Here is a 17,512-nt window from a genome sequence, read left to right as displayed (position 1 = left end):
AATTCCAAGTGATTCTCAATTAATTAATTTCAAATATATCCACAAATATATATGCAAAAGGACAGTTTTAACACACAAGTTTGTTTTATTCAGCTGTGTCATTTCATACATATTCACCACGACCACATACGGGTTTTCTACAACTTGACAAAATTTCTTTTTTTAGATAAAAATATTCTACTTGTTTCGTACGTATTTTTAATATCGAGCCCTTAGCGCCAAATTATCGTAAGCGACATTTTTAAAATTTTTGTTTTATTGCTGAAATTAAAATGTTATGGACCGACTGATGTTTTAGCGTTCTCAGAATATCAAAATTGTTAATAACGTCAAAAATATAGGGGGTAAGATTTTATCGTAAGTCAATGTTTATATTTTACAGTAAACAAATTTTATCGTAAGCGACACACAGTGGTATAGAAAAAAAAGAGGGAAATAAATCTGTAACTTCTAAATGGTTTGATTGGTTTGAATGAAATTTCACATGCGCAAAGAAGAAGTGTTGTCGAGTTTAAGTTTTGAACGTGGACCTAATGGGCCCACCAGGGGCGCGACCAAGGGCCCTCAAAGTAGGACACCTTGGGTATGTTACATTTTTAAAACGATATTATTTCTTGGTTTGAGTTCCGATTTCAAAAACATTATACATGCAGAATCTTCTCATCGAGCACTACAAAAAACCTCGTCGTAGCTATCTTTTATAGCTTAGGAGATATTCGCATTTGAAAATTAAATTTCAACATTTTTACCAACCCTACTCCAGTTTTCCTTTATTGGACTAACAACACATGTATGTGTCAAATGGAAAAAGAACTGTTTAAACTGGTATGGATATTATAGCCAAAAAACTAAAAATTAGCATTTTTGGAGTTTTTCAACACTTTTTGGGGAATTGCGGGATTGCTGATAATAAATTTCAAAATTCGTTTCTATTTTTCCATTTTGAATAGAAAAATCTACATAACTGTGAAATTTCATTAAAAACTATTTATAAATAAAAATTTTATTTCAATTCGAAAAATTTTTATCTATACAAAAATTCAATAAAAAACATTTTTTGTCATATTTTTCTATAAAGTATTCCATGAATTTTTAATTGTCAAAAGATATAAATATTTTTGAAAAATAGACAAATAGCTTGAACGAAATTATATTATATCGAATCATAACATTTTTAATTCTATGTATAAATTTCAAAATAATTAAAAAAACCTTCTCCTGTAAAATTTGTGTTTTGTCGCTTACGATAATTTGGCGCTAAGGGCTCGATATCTTTGTGAAACATATCACCCTACGATGTGAGTCGCTCTAATATACATACATGCATAAATGTATGTCTGTTTATTTGTATGTTTCTTATAGGAAGCTAAACTTGAAATGTTTACTGTCAGCCCAATTTATATAAATAAAAATCAAATGTCGTTCGTTGGTAATTGCATCAGTTGAGAACGGCTGGACCGATTCGGACAATTTTTTTTCAAAATGTTCGTCATAGTCCAACTTAGGTTTTTACGGAAAGAAAAATTGACCACGCCCACTTTTTACGATTTATCTAACACTAGATGACCCGACAGACGTAAACAAATAATGCTGATGCTGATCCGACACGGGAACAGACGACATACAATTGACCATGCGAGAAACATGAAATTTCAAGGTTAATACCGCAAACACGCAATGACTTGAGATTTGTTAATAATTAACTTAATTGTCATTGCGAATGAAAGCCGTACCGGAAACTGCAAGCGTTTAAAATCGAATGGTATCAAAATGTCTTCTCCTTTAAGTATTGTTGCTTAGATGCCATTATTCATCAGGTTTTTTTTTCAAGTCGGGTAATTCTAGCGAGTTTAAAAATTCGGTTGGATAGTTGACGACATCATCCGATTTCTACGTCATTAATTCGACAGCAATTTCACTTTGAATCTTAAAAATTCAGTTTGTCGACATCAATGTTTTTCGCAACCAATATAGCACGTTCGCTCAACTAATCATGACTTTTGTAATTTTGTCCAATGTTTGGAAACACCTTTCGGATGAATTCACGACTTCAAACATGTATTAAATTAAGTTTCTTTGGCCATAGAAACATCGCACAGTGGGGAATCTGAAAAAAAAGTGGAAATAAATCTGTAACTTTTAAACGAATAGCCCGATTTTAATAAAATGGCCATAGAGGAGGTGTTGATAAGGGGGGGGCCGAGCCACAATACCCCAAAGTGGGGCACCACGGGTATATCAAAAATTATATAAAGATATACATATTATATATCAACGTGTAGGAAATTATGTCCTCTTTTCAAAAATGTACAAAATTTTTAAGAATTAAAAAAATTATAGAAGACTTTTTTCAAAAATATGGGAATAAAAAATTATAGCTGATTTTTTTGGAAAATTTTAATTTTTAAAATGCAATAAAAGTTTTGTTTATGAATCGTTTTTAATGAAATTTTACACTTATATAGAAACTTTCGATCCAAATCCAAAACCCTGCACAATATTGAAGAACATATTGGTACACACAAAACAGGTCTTAATTTTTTGAAAGCAGCTATGCGATTTGAGAAAATGTTGTCTTAAGTTGAAATTTATATAAAAAATAGGTCTACTTCAGAAGGCTCTGGACCACGCAATAATACGAATTTGTTATTATTTTACTTTTATAATATTTCCCGAAATGTTGTCTTTCAGAAAAATATAAATACACTATTTATATTTTCCTTATTTTCTGTATAATTTAAAATTAATGTAAGTACTTTTTTCGAAAAAAAATGGCGAAAAAACGACTTTATTTTTTTTTAAGTTTGAATGCACATAACTTTTGACTCAGTATAGGTTTTTAAACAATTCTTTCCTACTATTATTACTACATGTCTTGTTAATTCAAAAAATTATATTTCAAGAAAATCGGGAAAGAATTGGATCCGTTATTAGCAAAAAACCAGACCAAGGTAGGTAAATAAAATAAAATTTGACTTTTCAAATGCGAATAACTCGTAAACTATAAGAGATAAAATATGGCAAAAGCAATGTTTTGTAGATCTCGTCTAGTAGATTCCATATATATAAAAATCTTTCAAATCGGTTCGCAAAAATTTGGCATCATTTTTAATTTTTGATATACCCGAGGTGCCCCATTTTGGGGTATTGTGGCTCGGCCCCCCCCCCTTGGTGTTATAAGCCCAAATTCAAAACTTAATCTTATCAACACCTCCTCTATGGCCATGGGAAATTTTATTAAAATCGGGCTATTCGTTTAGAAGTTACAGATTTATTTCCACTTTTTTTTCAGATCCCCCACTGTGCATCGCACCACCAAACCGACTTGATTGTTTCGTAAATCTTGCAACATATTGTCTAATGCCTTCAAAGACTTTTTATGCGCCATTGTACTCATCCCAAACGATCAGTGTGTTTTGCTGTAAAACTTTGGCCACTGTTCTTGGAAATGTTGCATGTTGGATTTTCATTGATTTGTATATTCAATGGCAACTTGAGTGCTGAATGAGCAGTTCGACCGCCTTCCAGCAATGCAGCTGTAGTACAAGTGCAATATCATTGTGCGAGCGTATCGTTGCCGAAATCAACGCGATCAAAAAAGTTTTTCCTGATCTACCGAGACCGTAAAAAAAATACCTCATACGCATATTTTTGTTGTCGATTCAACAGTGGAACTAGGGTATTCAATCGATTAACCGTTAATCGGTTAACCGATCAATTTTGGACGGTTAACTGTTCGAATAATTTAAAATTGCCGATTTTCAAATAACAAATAAACCAATTAATGTGTGTCGATTAACCGATTAACCGAAATTCCTTTTTTTTTGCACTTTAACAACATACAATCTACAATCAGCGAGAGAGTTTTTTTCCAAGTCAAGTTTTATTAAATCTAAAGAAAAAATCGTTTAAAAGGAAAAAAGTTGTTATACGGGAATACAAAATAAATTTTTTGTTACGAATTAGCGTGCAGAATTCCCAATAATTGATAAATTCACTGAAATTTATTCACTCTAGTGTTTTATTTGTATAATATCTTTAGTTTTTCTAAAGCCTTTTGGGAAAAGGTTTCCTGATGATCTGGCCTAAGCAACCAGTGAAATGCGCATAGGAACTAGCTTATCCCCCAACAATAAATTTCAGTGAATTTATCAATTTTTGGGAATTCAGCACACTAATTCTTAACAAAAAAGTTAAATTATATTCTTTTTTTAAAATATTATATCAGAAGATCTCACTATAATCCTAAAAAAACTCAAATGTGTATACAAAAAGGATCTCAAATATCATATTTGCTATTATTATACCCGTCGCCATGAGTGGCAAGGGTATGTTTGTTATTCCGTTTGTAATTTCTACATTTTCATTTGCGATCCCACAAAGTATATACAGTATTGGCCATAACTAAAGCACCCCCTCAATAGATTTTTTCAAAACATTTTTTTTAATAAAAATGCTTTTTTGAATTCTGATTTGTATATATTTTATTAACTTATATTGTTAATGTTCATATAACATTCATTTTGTAAAAGATAATTTTATGAACAATTAATTTAATATGATAAATCATATAAAAATACAAAACGCAACGGACAAAACAAAAGCACCCCCTTATAAGATGTTTAAAAATTTGACTACGTTACTGCATTGTGAATTGACGGTTGTTATGTGTCCCGAAGAGCACTGTAGTGGTGATGCCAGCTAGCTCATTGGCACATCTAGGGAGGTTCCATCCCGCCACTGCAGCCTCAAGAACTAACATAAACAATAAAAAATACTGAAACTAAAATCACTAACAAAACTGAAAACTAAATTTCCAAAATAATCAAAACAAACAAAAACTTTAACTTCTCTCAATTTTAAATCAGGGAACATAGCTGGAGGAGAGTAAGATGGTCTAAACCCTCACGATATAGCCCTCCCATCCTGGATCACTACATTGTTCCTAAATAACTATTTTATTTTGTGATCCCCAAACACACTTTACTACACTTACCTCACGTCGACTCTACCCACAAACACAAAATTAGCAACACATATTTAATGTATTAACAAAATATAAAATCTATTCATTATCAAAAATCATCTTAAATCTAAACATTAATTAATCTTATTTATTTTTCTATATTTCTAACAGATAAAAAGTCACGAGATGTAATATATATGTGTTCCTAACTTAATAATACAATATCTTAAACAAATGGTTTATTTCTTATAATAATTTAATTTTGCCTTAATTTGTGGTCTGAGTGAATGAATAAAAAAAAATTACTAAACACTAAAAAAAAAAGTTTTATTAGTTGATCTGTAGCCTCTTTACTACTCCACAAAGTTCTATAACAATTTAAATTTCAAATCCTGCCTAAATGAGCTCGATTAGACGGAACACCAAAATTACCCAATAAAAGGTTTAAAAGATTAAAAATTCTAACTTTGTATAGTAGAGAAAAGACCTATTATTAAGTAAAATTTTAAAACCTCACAAATTTAGGCTAATAGACTTATTAATACACTTAATTCTAACATTTAATGACAAAAACACAAAAATCTTAAATTATACCAAAATAGACATCCACTGACACTTAATAAATATATTTATCTTATAATATTTTCTTTTGCTAAATTATTTTATCAAATTTTCCTAATTATTAAAATTGAGTTATATGATGGGTTTTAAACATATGCCTAGGAGTATGCTGTATTTCCTTTCTTTTCTGGTTTCATTCTAAGCTTATCAAAAAAAACAGTACCTTTGGTGGAAGACTTCACTTAAACTTTATGTTTTGTACCGCTAGACGTCTCTGCTAACAAAAGCACCTGGTCTAAAAGCTCTTCCAGAATAGAGTAGCCACTCAAATTTAATAAGGAGCTGCCACTTTTGTATTTGACTGTAGCTCCTTGCTCTTGAATTTCCCTCCACAGAACGACAATCTAAGTTTGGGCTATATGATGGCTGTAGCCCTCCAAGACATATATTTATCAATCTTATTTATTTATTTATTTATGATATACTTTATTATCCACTAATAGCTCTTCCTTTAGAACAAAACTTAAAATTTTGCACTTTAAATTTATTATCTTTAAAATTTTTTTATTTGTTTATTATTTGAATTATTTTATTTCCCAAAAAAAAACTTCACATAAACGTTTTGCTTAGCTTTACTTATTTTTGCAAAATCTAGCTAATTTTGTTTCTTCAGTTGAAACGAAGCCGACGTTTATTTCCATTTGCTCCTTAAAACACATATACTAACAAAAACTATACAAAAAAAACATATACCGGTAAGTAACATCATATTATAGGGCAACATACACATAATGGATAGGGTCACTGCACGGTAACACACGGCCTTGAATGTTGTTTTTTTAATGTCAGAGAATTTAATTTTTCTCTTCCGTCGGCCACCGTTCCAATCAATAGTTGATTGGTGGCAACTCCTCTTTACTACTAAAAAAATACACCCCTGTAAAGCAAAAGCTTTTTCCAGTATGGCCTTCCATTACATCAAAATAGAACAAGACGAAGAAGGAATACACACGAAACATCATAATCAACAAAATACTAAACTGAACACATTAAATTACTATAAAATATTAAATAACATATAAACATGAAACATTTATAAACTAAGCAACACAACAACAAGAAACATCTACATAAACTACCAAAATAAAAACATAGCCATCCACAAATCTACATCGCACTATTAACCATAGCAACATCAAATAAAACACATCAACACCCAGGCAGACACAAATTTATATTCAACAATAAACTGGACAAATACCACATCAACAACCTATCGAACAGCACATAAATGAGCGACAGCCCAAAGGATTTCAATTATTTATAAGTGGGAGACATTCATTTCCCTGTGGCCCAATTGTTCAATACACTGTGTCAAAAGAAACAAGATTATTTGAGACCTTTTAGCACCGCCGCAACAAAACTCCGAATCATTCAAGTCTACGCCGAAGGAGACGGTGTGCGGTTTAAGTTTAGGATCAACGTGGGGAACTCCCATGACCCTGACTAGAGAGTCTCATACTCTACCTTATAATTAGCCGGGCTAAAGTATATATATAAGTGCAATATAAAGCTAAGTTTCAACTCTAAATTTTGCTTATCTATTTTACAGGAATCCTCGCAACTTTTCTTATTGTCTTCCAATTCTGCTAAAGTGACCATTGAAAACTTTGGCACTCTGCCGTATTTCTTTCAGCTGTAAAGAAACCGTAGAGGCAAACCCATTTTCCTTTCATTAAAAATTTTATCATGTTACTGACTTTTTGTCAGTATTGCACAATCATGTACGTTATTAATCGAACGCCCTTTTAAGGCTTATAAATTACTTAATCCTAAACTATCACTAATTAGAAACTAAATATTGGGTCACACCTCTATCGTTTTTTTACTTTCTGATCGAGAATAATGATATCCAATGGTCTAATTAACTTCTGAAACTTTTTACAATCAAAAAGTTTAGAATTAAACACAAGAAATTGGATGATTTTCACCATAAGATAACATTACGGGAAGTATCCATAATAATAACCTTAAATATGAATCGATACTTTGTGAAATCTTATTCTTCTTTAGGTCTGGAATTGCAACTAACTGGCACAATATACTAAAACTATATTGCACAACTTAATTACATTAAACTTACCAAAATAAAAAGCAGTCACAAAACATCAATATCACAGGTTGTTATCACAGATTTTAGTTTTTTCTTATAACTGAGGATTCCTAATCCTAATATTGCACCATTATTAATCTAACGGAGGTAAGAATACAAAAAAAAATAGAATAAATAGATAATAATTTCCAAGACTATAGGACAAGATACTAACATAGACTTAAACTATATTGCATCTTCCCCTATATTGCACTAAATTCATCACCTATTTTCCTTATTCTTTACACTCTTATATCCTTCGCGTGAAAGACTCCAACCCTATTTCCTTTGAGGTCTTCTAATTCGAACATGTTATTCCCAATTGGTTTTACTATTCTACTTTTTATAAATTTCTTACAAAATTTAGCATTGATATTTTTCTGAAAATTTGACTGGGTGAAGTTTCTTCTAAAGACTTCTTGCCCTGGAGTGAATTTTGCTATACGTGCCCTGTCGTTGTACCTTTTTGCGCTCCGGATATAGGCAGTATGAATATTCTCTTTAATCTTTTCGCGTATCAACTCTAGACGATCGGTTCTATCTATATCTCCTATTTGGTGTTCGTTCATTGTTCCTAGTTTCCGGGCTAACTTATAATCGGCCCCATTTGAAAACCAATGGTATCCAAACAACGCGAAAAACGGTGTGGTTCCTATCGCCGAATGCACAGAGGTTCGTAAAGCACACTCTATCTCTGGCAAATATAGATCCCAATCCCGGTGGTCATTTTCCAAATAGGCTCTAATAGCAGATAGTATTGATTGGTTCACTCGTTCGGAAGCATTAGATTGTGGGGAATAGAAAGCTGTTTTTAAATGGTTTATGTTATATGTCCTAATCATTTCCTTGAAAGTGTTTGATACAAATTGTTGGCCATTATCACTATGAATGATTTCCGGCACTCCAAATTTGTTGAAAACTTCTAAAACTAGAAATTGAACAACATTTTTCGATGTGGCATCTTTCATTGGCTTAATGAAGGTAAATTTCGAAAAATGGTCCACGCAAACAAATATAAAAGTATTGCCCATTTTCGACCTCGGGTATTTCCCTAAAAAATCTATATACAACTTTTGAAATGGCCTATCAGTGGTAACTTGTTCACCTATTTCCGGTCTCAAATTCTGGTTTGACGGTTTTGATTCCTTACATACCTGACAGTTTGATACATAATTCCTAACTTGACTCGTCATTCTGGGCCAATAATACAACCGTTTCAATGTGTTTAGGGTTTTCATTATACCACCGTGAGCTGAGGTTTTTGAGCAGTGAGCTTTTTCTATTAAAATTTGGGTTAATTGTTCCGGTACCCATAATCTCCAACTCGTTTCTGCCAGTTCTTCGTTGGTGTTATGCAAAATCTTCTTGTAGATCTTTCCACTATCTACCTTTAGATCGGGTAACTTTTGTTGGTTTGCAGATATTTCTTTTATCAAGTCCAAATATTCATCGCATTCGAATTCATTCGTTTCAAAATCGAAAAATTCCTCGTTTGTTATTTCGGCCACTTCGATCGCCAACCTGGACAGCGTATCAGCGACCACATTTTCAGAGCCTTTGCGGTGTTCGATTTTAAAATCATACGCTTGCAAGTTTAACGACCATCTAGCTAAGCGGCCGCTTAATTCCTTCATTGACATTAGCCACTTCAGACTAGCGTGGTCTGTTATAACCGTGAAACTCATCATCTCCACATACGGTCTAAAACGTTTTATCGCTGATACTGCTGCTAGGCATTCCTTCTCGGTGACCGAATAGTTCCTTTGGCAGGCATTTAGTTTTTTGGAATAAAATGCTATTGGGTTTTCGGACCCATCTTCATTTTTCTGGAACAACACAGCTCCTATCCCATACTCAGAGGCATCACATTGTATAAAGAAGCTTTTTGTGAAATCTGGATGTCGGAGGACTGGTGCAGTTGTTAATGAATGTTTTAACGATTCAAAAGATTCCAACGCTTTTGGGGTCATTGTAAACTTTGGCGACTTTTTTAAAGTGTCCGTCAGAGGCGCCGATATCGTAGCGAAATCTTTTATAAATCGCCGATATCTTATCAGGATCTGTTTTGAGAGCTCCGCCTCCTATGATAAATCCCAAATACTTTAGTTCTTTGAAACAGAACTTTGATTTTTTTAATCCAATTGTGAGGTTTGCTTTTTTTAAACATTCAGCCACTTGTTCTAAAAGTTTTAGATGTTTTGAAAAATCATTTGATATTATTAATAGATCGTCTAGATATATAAAAACATTAGACTTGATCTTGCTAGGGATGACTTTATCCATTAAGCGGCACAAGCGTTGTGCCGCATTACATAGGCCGAATGGCATTACCCGGAACTGGTATAGAGGCCGCCCCGGTACAGTGAACGCTGTGTAAGGTTTCGCCTCTTCTTCCAATGGAATTTGCCAAAATGCGAATTTCAAATCCACACTACTAATATAGTGGGTTTGATCGATTCGACTTAGAATTCCGTCAATGTTTTGCAGCGGATACGCGTCCTTTACTGTTACCGCATTTAATTTTCTGGCATCCAAACAGAAACGGTTTTTTTCCGGTCTCCTTACCAAAGTGGTTCTGTTGCTCCATGCGCTCTCGCTTTCTTCGATGACCTTCAATTCTAACATTTTGTCAATTTCATCATACACCAACTCTTGAACTGCCGGGGAAATTGGATAATGTTTATCCTTGACTGGATTGGTCCCCTCTAATAGTTTTATTGAATGCTTCTCAATATCGGTACATCCTAACCCCTTTTCCTCAAATGAATCAAATTTGCCAATAACCTTTTCTAGTTCATGTTGTTCATCCAAACTTAAATCATGCAATTTCACCTGTTCATTTTCGGTAGGCCAATACTTTTTCATTGTTTCCATATTAATTTCGGAATTTCTCACAATTTCGGGTGCAATACTGAATTCCTTCCAGAAATCGATTCCTAAATATATCTCCTGCTCTAAATCTGGACATAAATAAAAGTTTATTTTCCTCCTCTGGTCTCTATACTCCACGTCTAACACGGCTCGTCCTAAAACTCTAAATGGCTGACCTGAGGCAGTGTACACACTTGCCCAATGATATATAACCTTTGCCCTTACTTGTTCAATCAATTCCCTACAATTTCTACCTAGAATGCTCACCGAAGCTCCTGAGTCTAATAACCCTTCATAAGTTAGGCCATTGATATTGATTTGTATAAATGGTCTTGGGTCAGTTGTATTCGCTCGGGTTACTGATGCTGCTATTAAATTTCTTTTAATCTTCCTGTTAGCGTAGTCGGTTCTTAGTTTTACGATTCTAATGTACTTATTATTAAAATTTCTTTGTTTATCATATTCTTTATTGCTCACCTCCTCAAAAATTTTTCTTCTGACCATTTCATAATTCCTTTGGCGGACTTCTTCAGGAATATAGTGACGAATTTTGGAATATTGTGTTTCTGTTGTATTTAAATAAGTTGATTCGGGGAGGGTTTGGGTGGACGCGATTCCCCCGTCGCCATCGCGCCCCTTTTTTGGTTTCCCTTACAATTGGGACATTTCGGTGTAATAACATCCGGTTTGCCACACTTGTAACAAAAGAGTTCCCTCTGATCGGATGGACAGTCCACGAATATATGTCCGGTCTCCTTACAATTCCAGCAAACGATCTTGGTGTTGATTTCTTCAACTTGGTAAACTTCGTAATCTAACTCGTCTGCATTCACAGAATTTACATATCTTCTTGTTGGAGGAGGCACAGTTTTGAATTCCTTTCTCGAAAAATTACGCTCTGCCTCTACACACTCTACTCTAAGTTGCTCAAGAGAGGATACGGGAATTGGATAAACTATGCGGCCTATACTATCCCTCAAATTCATTTTAGCTAACTTAATCAACTCGTATTCTGATACCGGTTGTTCTAGTTTTGAACGAAGTAAATTTAGGTGATAAAAATAACTATCTATGGATTCACCTATCTTCTGCTTCCGCTCAACTAGTTCGTGCATTATGTCAAGGTTTGTTCGGTGTGTTTTAAAACGACTTAATAAGGCGTGCCGTAGATTTTCCCAATTGGCCACACGATTGGTTTCGACATGTAGCCAATACCAGTCCAAAGCAGGTCCTGTAACCAGAAGATGGAAGTCGTCCAAGATCTCCTTCCATGGGATTTGATATTGTTGCTGGCAGTACTCCAAGCGGAAAACAAAAGACTCCACTGACAGGTGATTTTCATTTCCGTCAAATTTTAATCCAAACCTATCGACGCGTGCACGGTTTGAATAATAATTTATGGGCACATTGTTTGGTATTGGTGGTGGAACAGATACAGGAGGAGGTATCGAAAAATTTTGTTGTGTGGTAACATAGGCATTACCGCCGTTACTGGCAGGTGGAGGTGGTGGAAAATTTAAGGGATGAGGTGTGGAAAACTGGTTATTTGCAGTTGCAACATTTGATCGAGGATTATTTATTTCGCTTCCCACATTTTTATTTAGAGATAAGGTCCTAATCGCATCATTCAGTAGAGTTATACTATTTTGTACCTTACTCATTTCCCTAACTACACTTTCACTAACCATATTTCGGATGGATTGATTTAAAGCTGTTCTCATATTTTCAACACTGTCCGAAACCATTTCACTAACAGATTGAGGTAGATACTCTTTATTTTCCATACTCCTAGCACCGTTATTTTCCCTTCCGGTAGCATTTCGATCTTTGGGTATTGCGCCCTTATTAACATTTTGAGCATTTATTGTACTCGACATATCAATAATGTCGTTGTTAATTGGGGGTGGCATTCTCCTGGCTCTATTGTCTTTCGTATACTTTTTTTTAACTTGTGGTGATGATCTATTTAAATCAAAGGAAACGTTACGAGATCTGTGTCTTTTACGATTTTCTTTCTCACTAGAAGACATTCCCTAAAACTATCTATTAAGGTTCAAATTGTTTTTTTTTCATTTAGGATTAGTTTACTTATAAGTACTTATTTATAATAAAATACACATACACTACAAAAATTACACATAAATATAATAACTACTACAATTACTAATAAAATACGTTCACAATACAAATTCTAACAAAATAATATATAATTGGGTTTGGTCGACGTTTTTAGTGGTAGTAAGCAGTGGTTTTAATAACTTCCTTTTTCTATCGTGCCTTATTCTAGGCCTCCGATATGTTCTCTCATCTATTAACTAACAAAACTGGTAATACCTGACCCTCATAACCTTCGCGTTATCTTTTACTAATTTCAAAATGATAAGGGTTAGAAAGGCCTAGATATTCTGATTGAATACTATCACCAATCCTTGAACATTTGTTCAAGAACGATATTCATACATTTATGTTGCACGCATGATTTGTTCCCCCAATGAGAATTTCATGAAAGTTCTCACGTTCAGGGTATCTGCGTTTCCTGGAATATGTTACCATCAAAGCAGTAATACATTTTTATATTTTTGTTTCCTTGTCACAAATCTAAATATTTTCATGATTTGGGACCTTTAGGTCAAGGAAGTCAAATATCAAAATGTATCCTATACGCTTGTAGGTAATGGGCTATTGTTTCATATCCTTATATTTTACTGTACTAAAAAAATTTGATTTATTTGTCTACCCTTGGGCGCCATATTGTTATGTGTCCCGAAGAGCACTGTAGTGGTGATGCCAGCTAGCTCATTGGCACATCTAGGGAGGTTCCATCCCGCCACTGCAGCCTCAAGAACTAACATAAACAATAAAAAATACTGAAACTAAAATCACTAACAAAACTGAAAACTAAATTTCCAAAATAATCAAAACAAACAAAAACTTTAACTTCTCTCAATTTTAAATCAGGGAACATAGCTGGAGGAGAGTAAGATGGTCTAAACCCTCACGATATAGCCCTCCCATCCTGGATCACTACATTGTTCCTAAATAACTATTTTATTTTGTGATCCCCAAACACACTTTACTACACTTACCTCACGTCGACTCTACCCACAAACACAAAATTAGCAACACATATTTAATGTATTAACAAAATATAAAATCTATTCATTATCAAAAATCATCTTAAATCTAAACATTAATTAATCTTATTTATTTTTCTATATTTCTAACAGATAAAAAGTCACGAGATGTAATATATATGTGTTCCTAACTTAATAATACAATATCTTAAACAAATGGTTTATTTCTTATAATAATTTAATTTTGCCTTAATTTGTGGTCTGAGTGAATGAATAAAAAAAAATTACTAAACACTAAAAAAAAAAGTTTTATTAGTTGATCTGTAGCCTCTTTACTACTCCACAAAGTTCTATAACAATTTAAATTTCAAATCCTGCCTAAATGAGCTCGATTAGACGGAACACCAAAATTACCCAATAAAAGGTTTAAAAGATTAAAAATTCTAACTTTGTATAGTAGAGAAAAGACCTATTATTAAGTAAAATTTTAAAACCTCACAAATTTAGGCTAATAGACTTATTAATACACTTAATTCTAACATTTAATGACAAAAACACAAAAATCTTAAATTATACCAAAATAGACATCCACTGACACTTAATAAATATATTTATCTTATAATATTTTCTTTTGCTAAATTATTTTATCAAATTTTCCTAATTATTAAAATTGAGTTATATGATGGGTTTTAAACATATGCCTAGGAGTATGCTGTATTTCCTTTCTTTTCTGGTTTCATTCTAAGCTTATCAAAAAAAACAGTACCTTTGGTGGAAGACTTCACTTAAACTTTATGTTTTGTACCGCTAGACGTCTCTGCTAACAAAAGCACCTGGTCTAAAAGCTCTTCCAGAATAGAGTAGCCACTCAAATTTAATAAGGAGCTGCCACTTTTGTATTTGACTGTAGCTCCTTGCTCTTGAATTTCCCTCCACAGAACGACAATCTAAGTTTGGGCTATATGATGGCTGTAGCCCTCCAAGACATATATTTATCAATCTTATTTATTTATTTATTTATGATATACTTTATTATCCACTAATAGCTCTTCCTTTAGAACAAAACTTAAAATTTTGCACTTTAAATTTATTATCTTTAAAATTTTTTTATTTGTTTATTATTTGAATTATTTTATTTCCCAAAAAAAAAACTTCACATAAACGTTTTGCTTAGCTTTACTTATTTTTGCAAAATCTAGCTAATTTTGTTTCTTCAGTTGAAACGAAGCCGACGTTTATTTCCATTTGCTCCTTAAAACACATATACTAACAAAAACTATACAAAAAAAACATATACCGGTAAGTAACATCATATTATAGGGCAACATACACATAATGGATAGGGTCACTGCACGGTAACACACGGCCTTGAATGTTGTTTTTTTAATGTCAGAGAATTTAATTTTTCTCTTCCGTCGGCCACCGTTCCAATCAATAGTTGATTGGTGGCAACTCCTCTTTACTACTAAAAAAATACACCCCTGTAAAGCAAAAGCTTTTTCCAGTATGGCCTTCCATTACATCAAAATAGAACAAGACGAAGAAGGAATACACACGAAACATCATAATCAACAAAATACTAAACTGAACACATTAAATTACTATAAAATATTAAATAACATATAAACATGAAACATTTATAAACTAAGCAACACAACAACAAGAAACATCTACATAAACTACCAAAATAAAAACATAGCCATCCACAAATCTACATCGCACTATTAACCATAGCAACATCAAATAAAACACATCAACACCCAGGCAGACACAAATTTATATTCAACAATAAACTGGACAAATACCACATCAACAACCTATCGAACAGCACATAAATGAGCGACAGCCCAAAGGATTTCAATTATTTATAAGTGGGAGACATTCATTTCCCTGTGGCCCAATTGTTCAATACACTGTGTCAAAAGAAACAAGATTATTTGAGACCTTTTAGCACCGCCGCAACACGGTCAGTCCCGAAAAATTCCAGAAGATAAAAATAAAGGAAGGCGTAGTGTGTATAATTTAAGTTTTATACAGTTTATTGTAATAAAAACAATGGCATGGAAAAAGTACTCCAGTGAATTTAAAATTAAAGTTATTGAAGACTGGAAGACGGGTTTATCACGGCATGAATTGAGTAAATAATTTGCAATTAACAGATCAGTTTTTTTCAGGCTCATTTCAAAGTTTTTGCAGACTGGTCGCATATCAACGGTGCATTCTGGAAGACGTCCGCAAAAAAAAACACGATATTATGATTCCTTGATCAAAAGAGCAATTCAAAAATATCCTATAGCATAATCTAGTCAAGATTATGCGTTAGCGAAAGAACAATCCGTTGAAGAGCTGTAGAAGTCGGATTATTCAGTTGACGACCAGAAAAAAAACCCATTATATCATCTAAGAACAAGAAAGCTAGACTGGAGTTTGCACATCGACTAGAGTGTCCAAAAATGGAAGACAGTACTGTTCACTGATTAATCCAAATACAACTTAAAAAGTTCCGATGGAATAAGGCGTTTACGCAGACCAAAAGAAGAAAGACTGAATCCTAAGTATTGCAAAGGAACAACTAAACATGGAGGAGGCAATGTAATGGTCTGGGGTGTCTTTTCTGGTCAAGGAATTGGGCCAATTCATAAAATTAATGGGATTATGGATCATTTCATGTACCGTGATATAATGAAAGATGTAATGTTGCCTTATGCCAGTAAAGAGATGCCACTTAAAGGGAGCTTCCAACAGGATAAAGATCCTAAGCACACCTCCAAAATTTGTAAGACTTGGCTACAGAGCAATAAAATTCAAGTTATTCATTGGACTCCTCAATCTCCTAATATCAATCCTATTGAGAACTTGAGGGATATTGTTAGTATGAAAATAAAACGTGAAAATTGCCGAAATAAGGATCGGAAATTTTCACGATTTATTCCAAGCCTTTAAAATAGCCTGGGAAGGAATATTGTAAGACAAGATAAAAAACTTAATATTTTCTATGTCTAAGTGATGTGCTTGTGTCATCCAATGCAAAGGATTTGCAACAAAACAGTAATTAAAAATAGTGTTATATTATATCCATCAAGGGGTGCTTTAGTTTTGTCCGTTTAATTTTCTGCCTTAAAATATTTTTTGATTTCATGTTACCACTTATGGAAAGATTAACTTTAAAAGTATTTGTTTATCAATAATAAACATATTAACAAATGAAAATAATACATAATCGAAATTTAAAACTTTGTTTTTATAAAAGAAAATATAATATGAAAAAAATTCACTGAGGGGGTGCTTTAGTTATGGCCGATACTGTATGTATATTCTGGATCGTTATAGATAGCGAAGTCGATATAGCCATGTCCGTCTGTACGTCTGTATGTTGAAATCAACTTTCCGTAGCCCCTAAATAAGTCCCCATTTACACTGTAAGATTTTTCGCGCATAAGATTTTATTATTCTTCTTTAAACTTGCATTCGCGTTTACACACAAAGATTTTTATTGCAGACAGTTTGTACATTAATGTACATGTTTGTGTGTATGTAGGTATTACGAACGAAAACACAAAACGAATTGCAAGTACATCGAGTGTGTACCCCTTTCTATTCCTCTTGCCTCTCTTGCCTATAAAGTAAACTTTCATGCGAGGAAAATCTGCATGTGTAAACGGCGACTAACTTACATATATGATTCATACATGACGGGAATTCTTCCGGATCGGTTGCGATTTTAAATCGACAAAATCGGCCCACAAATGGCTGTGATATAAGGAAAAAACCGGGAAAACCTCGATTTTTGGCCTATTTTTGATCTATATCTGGATTACTAAGTCGTTAATATAGACAATATGATATCTAATGATAGATATTTTAAAGTCCATTGCAACGATTTATATA

This window comes from Calliphora vicina, chromosome 3 (assembly GCF_958450345.1).
Source record: "Calliphora vicina chromosome 3, idCalVici1.1, whole genome shotgun sequence".
NCBI classification, from domain to species: Eukaryota; Metazoa; Arthropoda; class Insecta; order Diptera; family Calliphoridae; genus Calliphora; species Calliphora vicina.
Note: the sequence above shows the minus strand (reverse complement) of the source record.